A 13,349-nucleotide genomic window follows, 5' to 3' on the forward strand; every position below is an offset into this window, starting at 1 on the left:
GGTTTCGTTTCTTACTATATGAGTCCTTTTCAATGTAAATATGCATAACTGCTGTCAATGATTTCCAGTATACTGCAAACAAAGGTTAAAGAGTAAAACTGGGAGACAACCTTTCCAAGATGTGGCATTAACCTCAAAATAAGAAAGACTCTTTTCTCCAGACTCTGACTCAGACTTATAAAAGTTCATTTCCACGCAATGCACCATAAATTAGTATTAGATATGGTCATCAAATTGTCCACAGAAGAGTAAACTCCTCTATCAAATTGGCGGTCATTTTTATAAACTAGGACTGGTGAACTGTTTTGAGAAACACTGTAAAAATGTTTCACAATGGGAAAGACTGACAAGTGGAAAAAAATTTGTCATGAGCAGCGGCAGATTCTTAACCACTTGAAATCTTCAGATTAATGACAGAACAACATGTCTCAGTCAGACCCAGTTCATGGGGTCCCAGAGCCAATTTGGTTGTTGTGGTGGGTTAACCTTGGCTGAGTGCCAAATTCCCACCCAGTTGCTCTGTCACTCCCCACTCCAGCAGGACAGGGGTAGAAAACAGGGTTAGAAAGCTTGCAGGTCAAGATAAATACAGGGAGAACACTTATCAGTTACTGTGATGGGCAAAACTGCCTTAACTTGGAGAAAATTAATTTAACTTTTTGCCAGTTAAAATACATTAGAGTAATGAGAAAGAAAGATAAACATTAAAACAACTTTACTCCCCCTGCTCCCAGGCTCAGCTTTGCTTCTTCACTTCCAACTCCTCTACCTACCCCAACAGTGGCACTGTAGGATGGGGAGGTGACAGTCAATACATAATAGTTCCTCTCTACTGCTCATTGTCTATCACACTTCTACTCTTCTTCAGTGTGGTCTTTGCCCACAAGCTTTATTTCCTTCAAGAAATAACTGCTCCATCGTGGATCCTGCACAGACTCCAGTGGATATTCCTCTTCCTCCCCTTCGTCTGATCCTGGTGTTCCCTCCACTGTTTCTCACTCATTTTGTTACCTCTTCCTCTCTAAGTCCAGTGATTTTGCCTTTTCTTAAACATTTTGTCAGCTTTACTGGTGGGCTCAGCTGTGTCCTGCAATGGGTTTGGCACAGGGCAGCCCCTGGCCTCCTCCCACAGAGGCCTCCTGTGCAGCACCCGCTGCCAACACCTTGATGTCTACACGCAATACAGTTGTCAAAAAGAGAAGGGGCTGAAATGCAATGGCTGGTACGAGAGTTTGAGAATCAGCACTATGACATTAAAATTTTCTCTAAGTTGATGATATCCACCAAGTGTTCTCATCTAAGCAAGTGAAAACTAGTGATCAGTCACTGCTTCCACCCAGCACTTGTAATTGGTTAGACCGTGTATATGCAGCCTCTTTGAAATCTGAAAAATTAACCCCGTGTTTTTATGGAAGACAAAGTCAGAAATTAAGATTAATTTCTGAAATTGGATACAAATCTCACTTTATGGCCTGTAAATTTTGCAGATTGAGGTGGTTTTAACCGATCAACACTTTACTGGAAGTATCACTTCTCTTGAAGAATTCACATAGTTTCAATTTCTGCATTTTAATCTTTTACAAATCTTTCTGCAGAGAACTTGACATACTGTTTAGATAATATGTAGAGAAATTCAAACAAACATTTTTTGACAGTTAGAATATTTGCCTGTATATTTGGAACATATCAACAACTTATTGTGTCTTTGAATACTGAAATATGAAAATGCAAGCTGGATAACCTTAATCATGGTAACACCGTTTTATAAATATGATAATAAATACTAAAACCTATGTAATGCACATATGGAAAACACAGACATTTTGCGACACGCAGAGCCATTTCTGCATTGCAAATCACGAACCTTAAGAGAGACATCACTTAAAAGAGATGAGAGAAGAGTCTGGGAGCAGAGTCAAGAATTCATGCTAGATCTGTATAGCAACTGTGGAAGATATAGGTGTCTAGCTGCCATTTACATGCCTAAATCTAAAGGTTACAACTTCAACATTCCATCTAAGATGAAGCTTAATCCAAGAGGTACCTGTATCATTGACGTTAAAGTATTCCAACTGTGGAGAGTTCTGTTCTGGACATGTCCATAAAGGCCACCTTTTCCTTAGGTTTCAGCAACACAAAACATATCTCACAGCTAAAACTTTCAGGATTTGCAAACTTTATTTGCAAAAGGTGGATTTGAATTTTCAGAGAATGTGAAAACAACTCACAGGTGGGATTATCACTAGGCTCTGCTTTTTATGAGATCAGACTTAACTCCTTCTACTTGAAAAACTATAATAATTTTTACCCAAACACTATCCTTGCAATAAGCCATTGGGTTTGTTAGGGAGACGTATCCTGGTATTGCCTTCTGTTGAAATCAGAGGCTTAAGAAATCACCATGCAAGGGAAAAAAAGACAGCAAATATGAGTGAGAATTTCTTTTATAATCTAATAAGTAGACTCTTATCTGAAAATTTCCATCCTGTTCCAGCAATATTTGCCAAATTCTTCCATTAAGTATTCATGGGAGCAAAAACTGGAGTCCTGTCTTGAAATAACTTATGTAAAGGAATTCTGTTTGATGTCCTTGAGCTGAATGATAGCTATCATGTCTTCTAATGATGCCTTCAGTCTTAAAGAAAGGTTCCTCTGCTTCAGATGGTAGTTTAAGTCGTGTCAGGAGCTGGAATGCCACCTCTCACCTCCTATGATGCAGGCAAAGTAAAACTCATTGAGCAAATTCTTAGGGCAAAAGAAACAAAAATGGCTCAAGGATATAGAGGATGAGTTTTAATTCTACCTTGAAAAACTTATTGATATTCTTTATTTAGAAAGATAGGAGCGCAATACAGTTTTATGTATCTGTAGGATAAGGCAGGAAAAATGTTATGGCTGGGATCTTTAGTTAAAATTCCCCCCCAAAAAAATGAAATTACGCATCATGGCTATTAAAAATATCAGGAATTCTGTTGTGTTCTATGACATACGCAAAATCAATCTGTTCTGTGTGAATAACATTCTAAAAAACAACTAAGCCACCTGGAAGCTTATAGTTCATATAGCTATTCCTTTTCTACTAATCTGTCCATATTCAGTATATGAACTTTTTCATGTGTTGTTCAAAGAAAAACCTGCATGTAAAGGATCTCCTCATTAGATACTTCTGCAGGGATGAAGGAATCAAGTATTGTTTCCTCATGCTCCCTGAACTTTGCAGAACAGCAGCTGATAAAGAGCAAACCAGATCCAAGCAAATGCCCATTGCTTCTCACTCCTCCAGATTTCACAGAGAAAATTACATAATTTGTGGTTAATTCACTTCTACCATGATTTTCCCACTACTAATATATTTGCAATCAGTATGGTGCGAGTAGAAGCTGGAAGCTGGTAGCACTCTGTAGTAAACACTGAATGGAAGACATCTTTGAGTATGAATCACATATGAAACAGCATCAGCAAGAGCAAATAATGCACACATGTATGTGGAAATATACATTGGCCAGTACATGGAAACTGTAGTAAGGCTGCAAGCAGAAAATGGTGTTAGACCAATGAAGAGAAGTATGCAGATGAAAAAGAAAATAGAGTTTGTATAATAAGGACTAGTGTTTGACAATCTGGTAGCTGAATGGATGGAAGATATCCACTGGGAAGCAAATATGGAAGCTTTGTTCAGAATGAGGACTAAAAATGAAGAAACTGAGAAAAAGACATAAATCTGGTGACCTACAAGAATTGTTTTACATAGTTGTTTGTAGCAATTATTCTGCATAAAATTAGGGACAGTTTCTACTTTGAGGTGTCACAAGCTGAACATCCAGGAAAATTGATGACACTAGATCATTTTTAAACAAATTCATAACATCCTACAAAAACAAGGAAGACAATTTAAAAGAACTCATTTTTGGGTCAGCCAAGTCATTACATGGGAGGACTCTTAATACTCTGTCAGGGCTATCTAGGAGTGTATAAGTTGCTATACAAGAACTTTGCAAACATTGGTGAGGCAGAGACAACAGGAGACAGCCAGCTCGTATATTAACAAAAGAAATGCAGAGATGTGTGAAGCCCTGAAAAGTTGCAACAAACTTGATTTTGCTTTGACATACTATGGAAATGTAGCAGAGTTATTTTATATAAAACGAAAGCACTCTAAACTCAAACTGGAAAGTAGCAGCAACACTTTATATGCGCAAACTGCGTGCCAAAGAGGAATGGAGGCGGAGTAGTTAAAATAAATAAAATGTCTTCTGTAGCAAGCTATTGCAGTTTGTAGACTTCTTGCCTCTGATGACATCCTAAGGTCACTCAGCTGAATATTGACACACAGAATAAATGGAAAATAGCACTTTTTATCCTATGCTATGGCTTCCAGCAGAATCAATAAAGCTGGAGGACAACAGAAATGTGATTACCCCATTAATCCATAGGACCAAATTTAATATGGCAAAATGTAATCTCTACAAACATCTTAATGAATTTTCAGGCAGAGAAAAACTGAGAGGGTTGATTTCAGGATTAATTAGTGCTTTTAATGAAATGTTAAGACATAGGAAAATACCTTTCATTATAACCCATCTTGGATGCTTCCTGTCTGGTGCAAAAGTGGAGAGAGAGAGACAGATTTGTTTTTGTTTCACTCAAGGCAGATAATAGACCATGTTTTCTGGGGTTTTGTTGGATTTTTTGTTTATTTGTTGTTGGTTTTTTGGTTTGGCTTTTTTTTGTTTGGTTGGTTTTGGGGTTTTGGTTTCCTTAAGAAAAAAAAAAAAAAAAGATACATTTCTTCCCAGGGTCATAAAAATTCTCTGTGAACTGTAATCTTCCTCTTAAAGAGCATAAACACATGCATACTTATAAAAAATGTGAGTCAAGATAATAAGTTAAACAGTAGTACTCAATCACTTATTCTTTGCTGTGATGTTTTCCTTTTTCTGAAACTTGTATATTTTCATTGTAAGTACACTGGGACCAGGGCCCAACGTTCTGACTCTGTTCTTCCTCACACCTCTGGAAATCAAAGTGGAGATGTGATTACAAAAATACAGAGATTAACATCAGAACTGGGTCTCTCATCCCCATATTTGACTCAGAAACACCTAGCACACTCTGAGAGAGAGAAGCACGTGAATAATGAATAAGAGCTATAGGAAGAAGACAAGTGGCCCTTCCTCTTTCCTCAGCATAATAGCAGAAGACCTTGAGAAGTTGACCTACTGAAGAATAAGGCATAAATCTGCTAAGCAGCTATGAATATATGTAATGTAGTGCCTTCTAAGGACTTGGGAAATTCTTTCCATTGTTCTGACCTCAAGAAGGTACGTATTGTTATCTCCTGGCAATGAAACATAGCTGAGACTGTTGTCTTGGGTTTTGGACATTAAAGAGCCTCTATGTTAAAGCATGCAAGATTTGGACAGAATAGGTATCTCCTGAGCTAAAATATGCATCAAGCTCCTGGCTGTTCACATAACACTCATAAATGATGGAGGCTCCATGCTTTCTGAAAGCTTAGGGAAATGTAAAGGCTTGAAGGACTCCACATATAGTTTTCCTGGTTTCAGCTGGGATGGAGTTAATTTTCTTTCTAGTAGCTGTGGCTTGGATTTAGTATGAGAATATTGATAATACACTGCTGTTTTGGTTGTTGATGGGTAATCAAGGACTCTTTCAGCTTCCCATGCTCTACCAACTGGGAAAGAAACTGGAAGGGAGCAGAGCCAGGACAGCTGACCTGAGATGGCCAAAGGAGTGTTCCTGACCTTATAACATCATTCTCAGTATATAAACTGGAGATGACCAGGGGGAAATACCCCTGCTCAGGAGCAAATGGGTTATTTGTGCCACAGACAGTGAACAAACACTTGTTGCATTGTGCAACACTTCTTTTGTATATTCTATTGTTATTATTATTTTTTCTTCCTTTGCTGTCCTGTTAAACTGCTGTTATCTCAACCAACAAGATTTCTTTTTCCCTTTCTGATTCTGTCCCCCATCCCACTTGGTGAGGGGATGAGTGAGCAGCTGCATGGTCCTAGTTGCTGGCTGTGGTTAAACCATAACAATAGTCTACTAAAGCTTCTAAGTATTAAAAGAAAGGTCCTTCTCACAGTCACCACCTCTAACTACAATTTTTAAAGCAGCACCAACAAAAAGTACAAAAAAACATTATACGCACACTTATTACTGTAGACTTTGAGGTAAATAGTCACTTTACCTCTTTTGCTTACACAGATGCCATAGGAAAAGTGAGTCTAAGAGAACTGTGAATATTTTGGTCAGTTCCCTTCCACAAATGTTCCATTATTCTCTTTTTGGTGATAGATATTATAACACTGTTGGCTCTACTGGTACGACTAAGGTAGGTACAGATGAGGAGGTGTGTCCTAGAAGACATAGTAAAAATTTTCTTATTGATGATATGTAGCTTACACATCTAGTGAGACTTTCCTCCACTTTACCCCCCCACATACCCTCCACTTTACCACCCGCTTGGGTTGGCACGTAGTCCTCTCTTCCCACACAACAGGGTTGTCCTTGAGCCACTGAATATCCTGATTTTTCTGCCTTTCTTGTGATTATTGGACAGGACAAAAAGATACAGACTATAATGCTTTTGTAACCCTTGCAACACTGCTCCCACTTAAAAGAACATGTGACACAGGCTTGGGTTGAGGAGAATTAAAATTGCTACCCACGGTTTAAATATCCTATAAAAGGAAGAAAAGTTATCAGTAGAAGTGGGTGTATTAGCTGGTCTAAACAACTTTGTAGCAAGACATTGACTTTTCATTTTTTTTTTCCAACATTGGAAATAAAATAGACACATACTGAATTGCTTTTGTTATTCTGCTAGTGTTCCAATACGTAGATGCCATTCAATTTCATATTGGACACTATCTTCCATATGGGTGTTGCTTACACAAATGACAATATAATAATGGCAAATTAAAGTATAAATATCTTCTCTAATACATATGCTAAACATCAAATGGAGTTTTAATTTGGGTAGTAGTCAGGAACTCTGCCAGGAATGAGAAAGAAAGGTGGGTGGACATATTTCTATACAGCCTCTAGGGAGGGAAGTAACCCTATGCTATCCCAGTGTTTCTAGGTACATCTGTGATATCTCTCAGCACCCTATATTTCAGGAAGTCAGCCTGTTTGTGAAGTTATTGTAAGGTAGCAGCGGGCATAAGTAAAACACTGCTAATATAGTACTTGGCCAAAAGTAGCCTCCCCTGTAGGAGTTTGTTTATAAATTGCTTTGGTCCACTTGACAAGGTCAAATCCATTCTCTTAATGATGAATCTCATCTGTTCTGGTGCAGAAAGAAATGTTTTCTTTCACTTCTACGTGTGGTAAGAGCTCATTCATCTCTGTATGTTCTAAAGGGAAATCTAGCTACATCAGAGAGAGAAGGAGTATTCAGAGGGCAACTGATGGCCAGGAAGATATATTGAATTCACTTTCCTGGGACAGACATTCAAATGGTAACAAGTGATAGAAAACAGCTCTATATTTCAGCATGATGTGTGTTCTCTCTCTTATGATTAAACCCCCTGTGGGCCATCTGCATTTAATGGGTTAGAACTACTTTGTAGCTGCAGTTTTTTCCTTCCACAGCTCTTATTTATTTGAGAGGAGACGAAACTGCACTCTTAAAAGTGCAGCATGAAGGAAACACTGCCAAAAGAATGAGAACGAAAAGGCAAATTTATGGGCCAGTGTTGTTTTAAGCATTTAGCAGTATAAATAGGAAGTGTAGATAAATGTGGACATATAAGTGACTCTCTGTTTATCTCAGTTACATTATTTGCCTAAAGTCCAGAAGAGAATTAGCCCAATTAGTTTATATAAGTGTTAATGCTCTGCCTCTGGACTAGCAATTTAGCATATGCATAGAACTTCTTTCAAACTAAAACTAACACTCCTCCTTAGAACAGGTCTCCCTAAAAAAGAAAAAGCATTGCTCAGTACATCCTTGTCTCTCTTTAAAAATAAATCAGACAAAGATATGGAAACTACTGTAGTAAATTAGATGTAAAACACTAACTGAATAAAGTTCCATGTTTTAAAAATAGCATAATGAACTACCTAAGAAAAAAACATTAATATAAACTAAATAATTCTGTTACAGGACAATTTCATTTAGCATAGTAAATCTATTATGTATTTATTAGGGATCATATTCTCCTCCCAAGTGAAGTCAGTGGCAAGATTCCTGTTAACTTCAATTAGGATTTGATCATAAGGAGATTTTTGGGTAGAGTTAAGGAAATTTCATCCCTCCTTGCCAACACTGAAATTTGTGGATCTAAATACTCAATAAACTCCCAGCCAATCAGTGTATTTTCCTCTTTTCTCATTGTATATACTACTTAAGTATTTGCTAAATAATACCAGCTCAGATGTCAATTCCAGACCTTTTTCTAAAAGGCTCCCAAAATAATTTTATTTACCCTATGTGTTCAAGTGATATCTGACAGATTTTTCCTTATGTAAATACACATTTCATTATATATTAAAGTGCTTATAAAGAGTAATGAGAAAATCATTCTTAGTGCTCTAGAAGTTGAGTTGTTCCCTTAATATTACTTTGAAAGAAAAATGCAATTAACATGTTTTCTATTGTCATTTTCTCAGCTAAAGATCTCAGCTGTTTTCCATATTTAATGATTAAGACAAAATCATTTGAGTAAATACACCTGAGTAAATACAGTCTTACAGAAGTTCAGATACTTCTGTCTCTCCTAGTGAACACTTTAACAAAACTTTCATTTTTACTGTACCCTTTTATTTCTCAGAAGTGCAAAGACATTATGAAAGTGTTAACTAGGACCCTATTCCACCTACAAGCAATTTATTAATAATAATCAGACTGGATTAAAAACAAACAAACAAAAAACAGATTTTTTGTTTTAACAGAAAAAGGAAGTCTTTAACCCTCTTAGTTATCCCTCTCCAATTGCTCATTCACAGAGCAATTTTGGGGTCAAGAATCTAATCTTTTGCAACTACTGGATTATAGCACAACACTTTACTCAGCTCTAATGACAGTGGGCCTATACTAAACTATGGTTAGTACACACATATGGATTTTCTCGCAGGAGTGCAAGGCAGGGAGGATCAAGCCTATTGCAATTATTTTTCATAACTGAAGGATGCAGAAACCATCATTGCCTCAGCTTCTGAGAGATGAAGCAGCCAGATGTTAGGTTATGGAGAGCTGCTGTAGTTAGAACTGGAGCATGATAATGCACTCATGTAACAGCATCATATAACCTACAGGTTGCCAAATGATGTTTTTCATGTTAACACCATCATTGACTTTAACCAATATTATTGTTTATACACTGATATATTTATTAGTCTAGTCTACTGCGTATTCCTATGGGAATAATAATTGTTATGAAAGTGGTAGCATGAGCTAATTTGAAGTTTCGAGGTGTTGCATGTGAGGCCTCACAAGCCTTATTCTTTGAGAAGATTATGGATTTTCAAGACTAACCTATTTGAGATTTTTTCATATATTGAAAAATTAGTGACATCTCATGTATGGACTGTGTTTGAACAAACAGATTTGGAGAGGAACTACATAGTTTTTATATTGTTATTTAAATAGAGCAAAAATAACTGGCAGAAACAGTCAAATATTTCATATACTTCTTATATGACAATGTTGTGATATGTTCCTTTGTTTGCATGCCACAGCTGTGCTAGGTTTAATGAGTTTATGATGCAAATGAGAAGGGCTGTGGTTCAGTGATTTTGTAGACTCACTTGTCTGACCATCACTGTGTTCTAATATTCTGTTCTCATGCTGCCTTAAAAATGCAGAGAAAGAAAACCTGAAACCCATAACTAGAGATACTTCTCCCCAGAATTACTCTTTAATTTCCCAATATATTTTTATTGACAGTGAGAGTCATACACCTACCAGCCCTGCCTCTTGAATACTTACTTTTTGAGTTCTTTGTATCCTCCCTTAAACCCATACTGTTCTTGCAATTAGAGATAGGAGAGGTGACAATAAAATAAATCTCATGTTTACAGTCCTGGTGAGATTTAGGTCCAGGAATGAGGGGCTGCATTGAGTTTAGGTTTCCTCCTTACTCCAGCACTGCACCAGACTCTCTTCCCAAAAGATCATTTTGCCATGCCCAGTCATCATATCCCCATACTCACTGCACACTCCTCCTCTTATACCCATACTTCATATTCAGTGCTTGCCCAGCCTGCTGCTTATTTTACATAATTTGAATATACAACATGTCCTTTCAACTACCACAATTTTACATTCTAGATATGTACTTAATAAGTTTACTTATACCACCAGTGTTTCAAATTATAATTCACCAGTGTACCATAGCTGGTTTGTGTTGCACTGGCAATACAAAGCAGCTGTAAATCTAGTTAAACCAGATATGTTTCACTTTATTTGGGCTACTCAAAAGTGGTATAAAATAAATGGGTACTGAGCTTCCGGTAACTCACAATGTCTTACTATTATTCTGATGTCAGCCAAATCTAAAAAGATGTTGTAGAGGGATGAAAAGGGTGTATTCTGGAGATGAGTGGGGCACTTGTTAATTGGGTATGAAAGTGCTGGGGGACAAAATCAGTGCCTTGTCACAAATCCACATGGAAACATTTGAATTTTAGCAGTATAAGTGTTTTAAATGAGCTCTAACTCTGATCAGCCTGATTTAACTCTAATTACTACATATCTCTGATGTTTAGAAATTTATCAATAAAATATCAATTCACCTGTGTCATTTTGAAAATACTGTCACATTTTATTATTTGCAAACAAAGTTATTTACTTCTATTGTGCTAAAGTATCTCAGTATTAAATGCATAGTTTTCGTCATACTTGTTAAATCATGTACTTCAGGGCCTTACTGTAAAGTTCACAGTGCCTTTAACATATTGAACAGTGTAAAATATTATGACAGTAAAGAAGTGAAGTGAGAAATATAGTTCATTTCAGCTGTTCTCAGTAACAAAAGATGCCTTCATTGATATGCTCCCATGGTATGTAGCACTGCTGATTAAACTTCAGGTAGAATTCAGTTTTGTCAAACTTCTGATCATCTTTATGGTAAAGAGACTGGGTCTTTAGCTGCTAAATGGAGTCTTGTCCATCACTCAGGTGACTCTGTACAGATCGTAAAGAGAACTTTTAATTTTCATAGATAAATTAACATCTGTTCCAAAATTTATTCAAATACAGGCTTAACTTTTTCAAATTGTTGATTAATCAATCATAGGAGAAAAAAACAGCACAGCACTATGTCATCACAAATTCTTCACAGCAATAATTACAACAATATTTCACTTTCTCTTTTAACAGGGTAGGGACTCTTTGCCCAGATGTTCTATAAATTTACTTCTCAGTATTGCATGATGATCACATATCTCAAACATTAGTTAAAGTACTTGGCAGGAAGGCTATGTAAATCACCTCCTTTTGTTTTTTAGTGCATTTGCCACATGTTGAAGAAACAGTGAAAAGATTAGTTGCTCATGCTCAGAAATCAAGTGGATGAATTCAAAGCACAAGAACACAAATCCTGTCAAATGTGAGAGTACAGTCCAGTGGAAAATAAAATTATTTACCTTGAATAGAAACTTACTCAAATGATTTGCATATCCTGAAATGCCTCTTTTCTAGAATTTTCTTATAAAAAGAGAACCCTACAAATAGGCCTGTTGGCTCTATTTGCACTATTTGTAGAATAAGGAGCTACTCATCTTGGTTAAAAAATCTGAGTCTGGCCTTAAGCCAGTGTGGGCCAGATTCTACCATCCTTACCAGAGCTGAATAGTACCTTAAGCTGGGCCTGATTATGAACCGATTACTCATGTTGTACTGAGCAGCTCTTTGCATGAATGGGGCCATTGTGAATAAACATTTACAAGTGATTCACAATTTGGCCTATGAGAGTAGTCCCACTCACATCAATGCATCTACTCATGGAGTAAAGCACTACTAAATAAAAGTGGCAGAATGTGACCCTGTTGTAGTACTTGACATCTAACATGAAGATACTTTTTCATTAACTAAATGAAACGCTATAACCGACAGACTATCATTCATTCTTTGAAATAGGGTTGATGCCAGAGCATGACAAGCTTAATGCAGGCCTGCAACTTATCACACCTCAGGTTTAATGAAGGGTTGAATACCTGTTTGTCTAATGCATAAAGTTATGCTAGCAACATGTAACAAATAATTTCCATTGCTAAAGTTGAGGATGAAAAATTAATCAGCATTGTACCCCTTTCACTTAATTAAAATCAGCAGGAAGATAACATAGTCTTTTATTTTCCTCTTTGGTTTTGGAGCCTTCAAGTATCTAAAATTGTTGTAATGTTTTGAAAATGGATGTTTATCATTCCCAAGCATTCCATCACTGCAATAAATTCCTAGGAATTGTTTAATTTTACTTTTGATGTAAAAAGCCTTGTAAAAAGGAACTTTTTGTCTGGATTTCACAAGAAAATAATAGCAAATTCTGCTATCAAAATAAATAAGTGAACTGAAAGAAAGACAGTAAAAATGGCTTGAAGTTTGTCAGCTAAGCTTTTGCTTTGTTATCCACTAATGAATCTCTAATTAAAATTATCTGGGAATCAATTTGACTTGTTCTAAATGCTACACCTTAAAAAACGATTATGTTGAAAGTGAAAAGAAAAAGAAAATTAAAACACATTTTAGAACTGGCAACAGTTTGTTCTGCTAAAATAAAATAAAAACAACAACAACAACAACAAAAACCACAACACTCGTATTTCCACCACTTTCATGCTTTTGCATGTGGCACAAATGTCTATATAAACCTAGTGTCTGGACCTGTATTAATAACATCATTTTTTTCTCTAAATCAAAAGGCTAATTTTACTGCTGTCTAAACAGACCATAAAAAAAAAAAAAAAAGAAAAGATGATAAATTCTAGCTCTTTCCTAATTCTTCAGGCCAAAGTTGAAGTTAATTTTTAGGAGAATAGAATCAGGAAACCATAAATTGGAGTATATGTATGCCTTAAAGTTTATTACTAGTGGCAAATAGGACAACCTTTCTTTCAATCAGCTAGGTAAGAGTCTCCTGTAAAATCCCCATTTTCAGCTGATGAGGTGTCAAAGTTAAGATTATTTATTCCACTGAAAGATTACAGAATGGACCCATCTCCTATTTTTGTTTTCAAGTTTACCCTCCTGAGTGGGAACAGAGACAATCTGAGTGTTCCTGTGAGTTTGTTTTTGTGAGTACTGGTAGTTCTGCAGTTGCTGTGATGAAATGTGCTTCCCTGATCTTCTCCCCTCACCCACCCTCTGTTCC

Source organism: Nesoenas mayeri (genome assembly GCF_963082525.1).
Source record: "Nesoenas mayeri genome assembly, chromosome: 1".
NCBI classification, from domain to species: Eukaryota; Metazoa; Chordata; class Aves; order Columbiformes; family Columbidae; genus Nesoenas; species Nesoenas mayeri.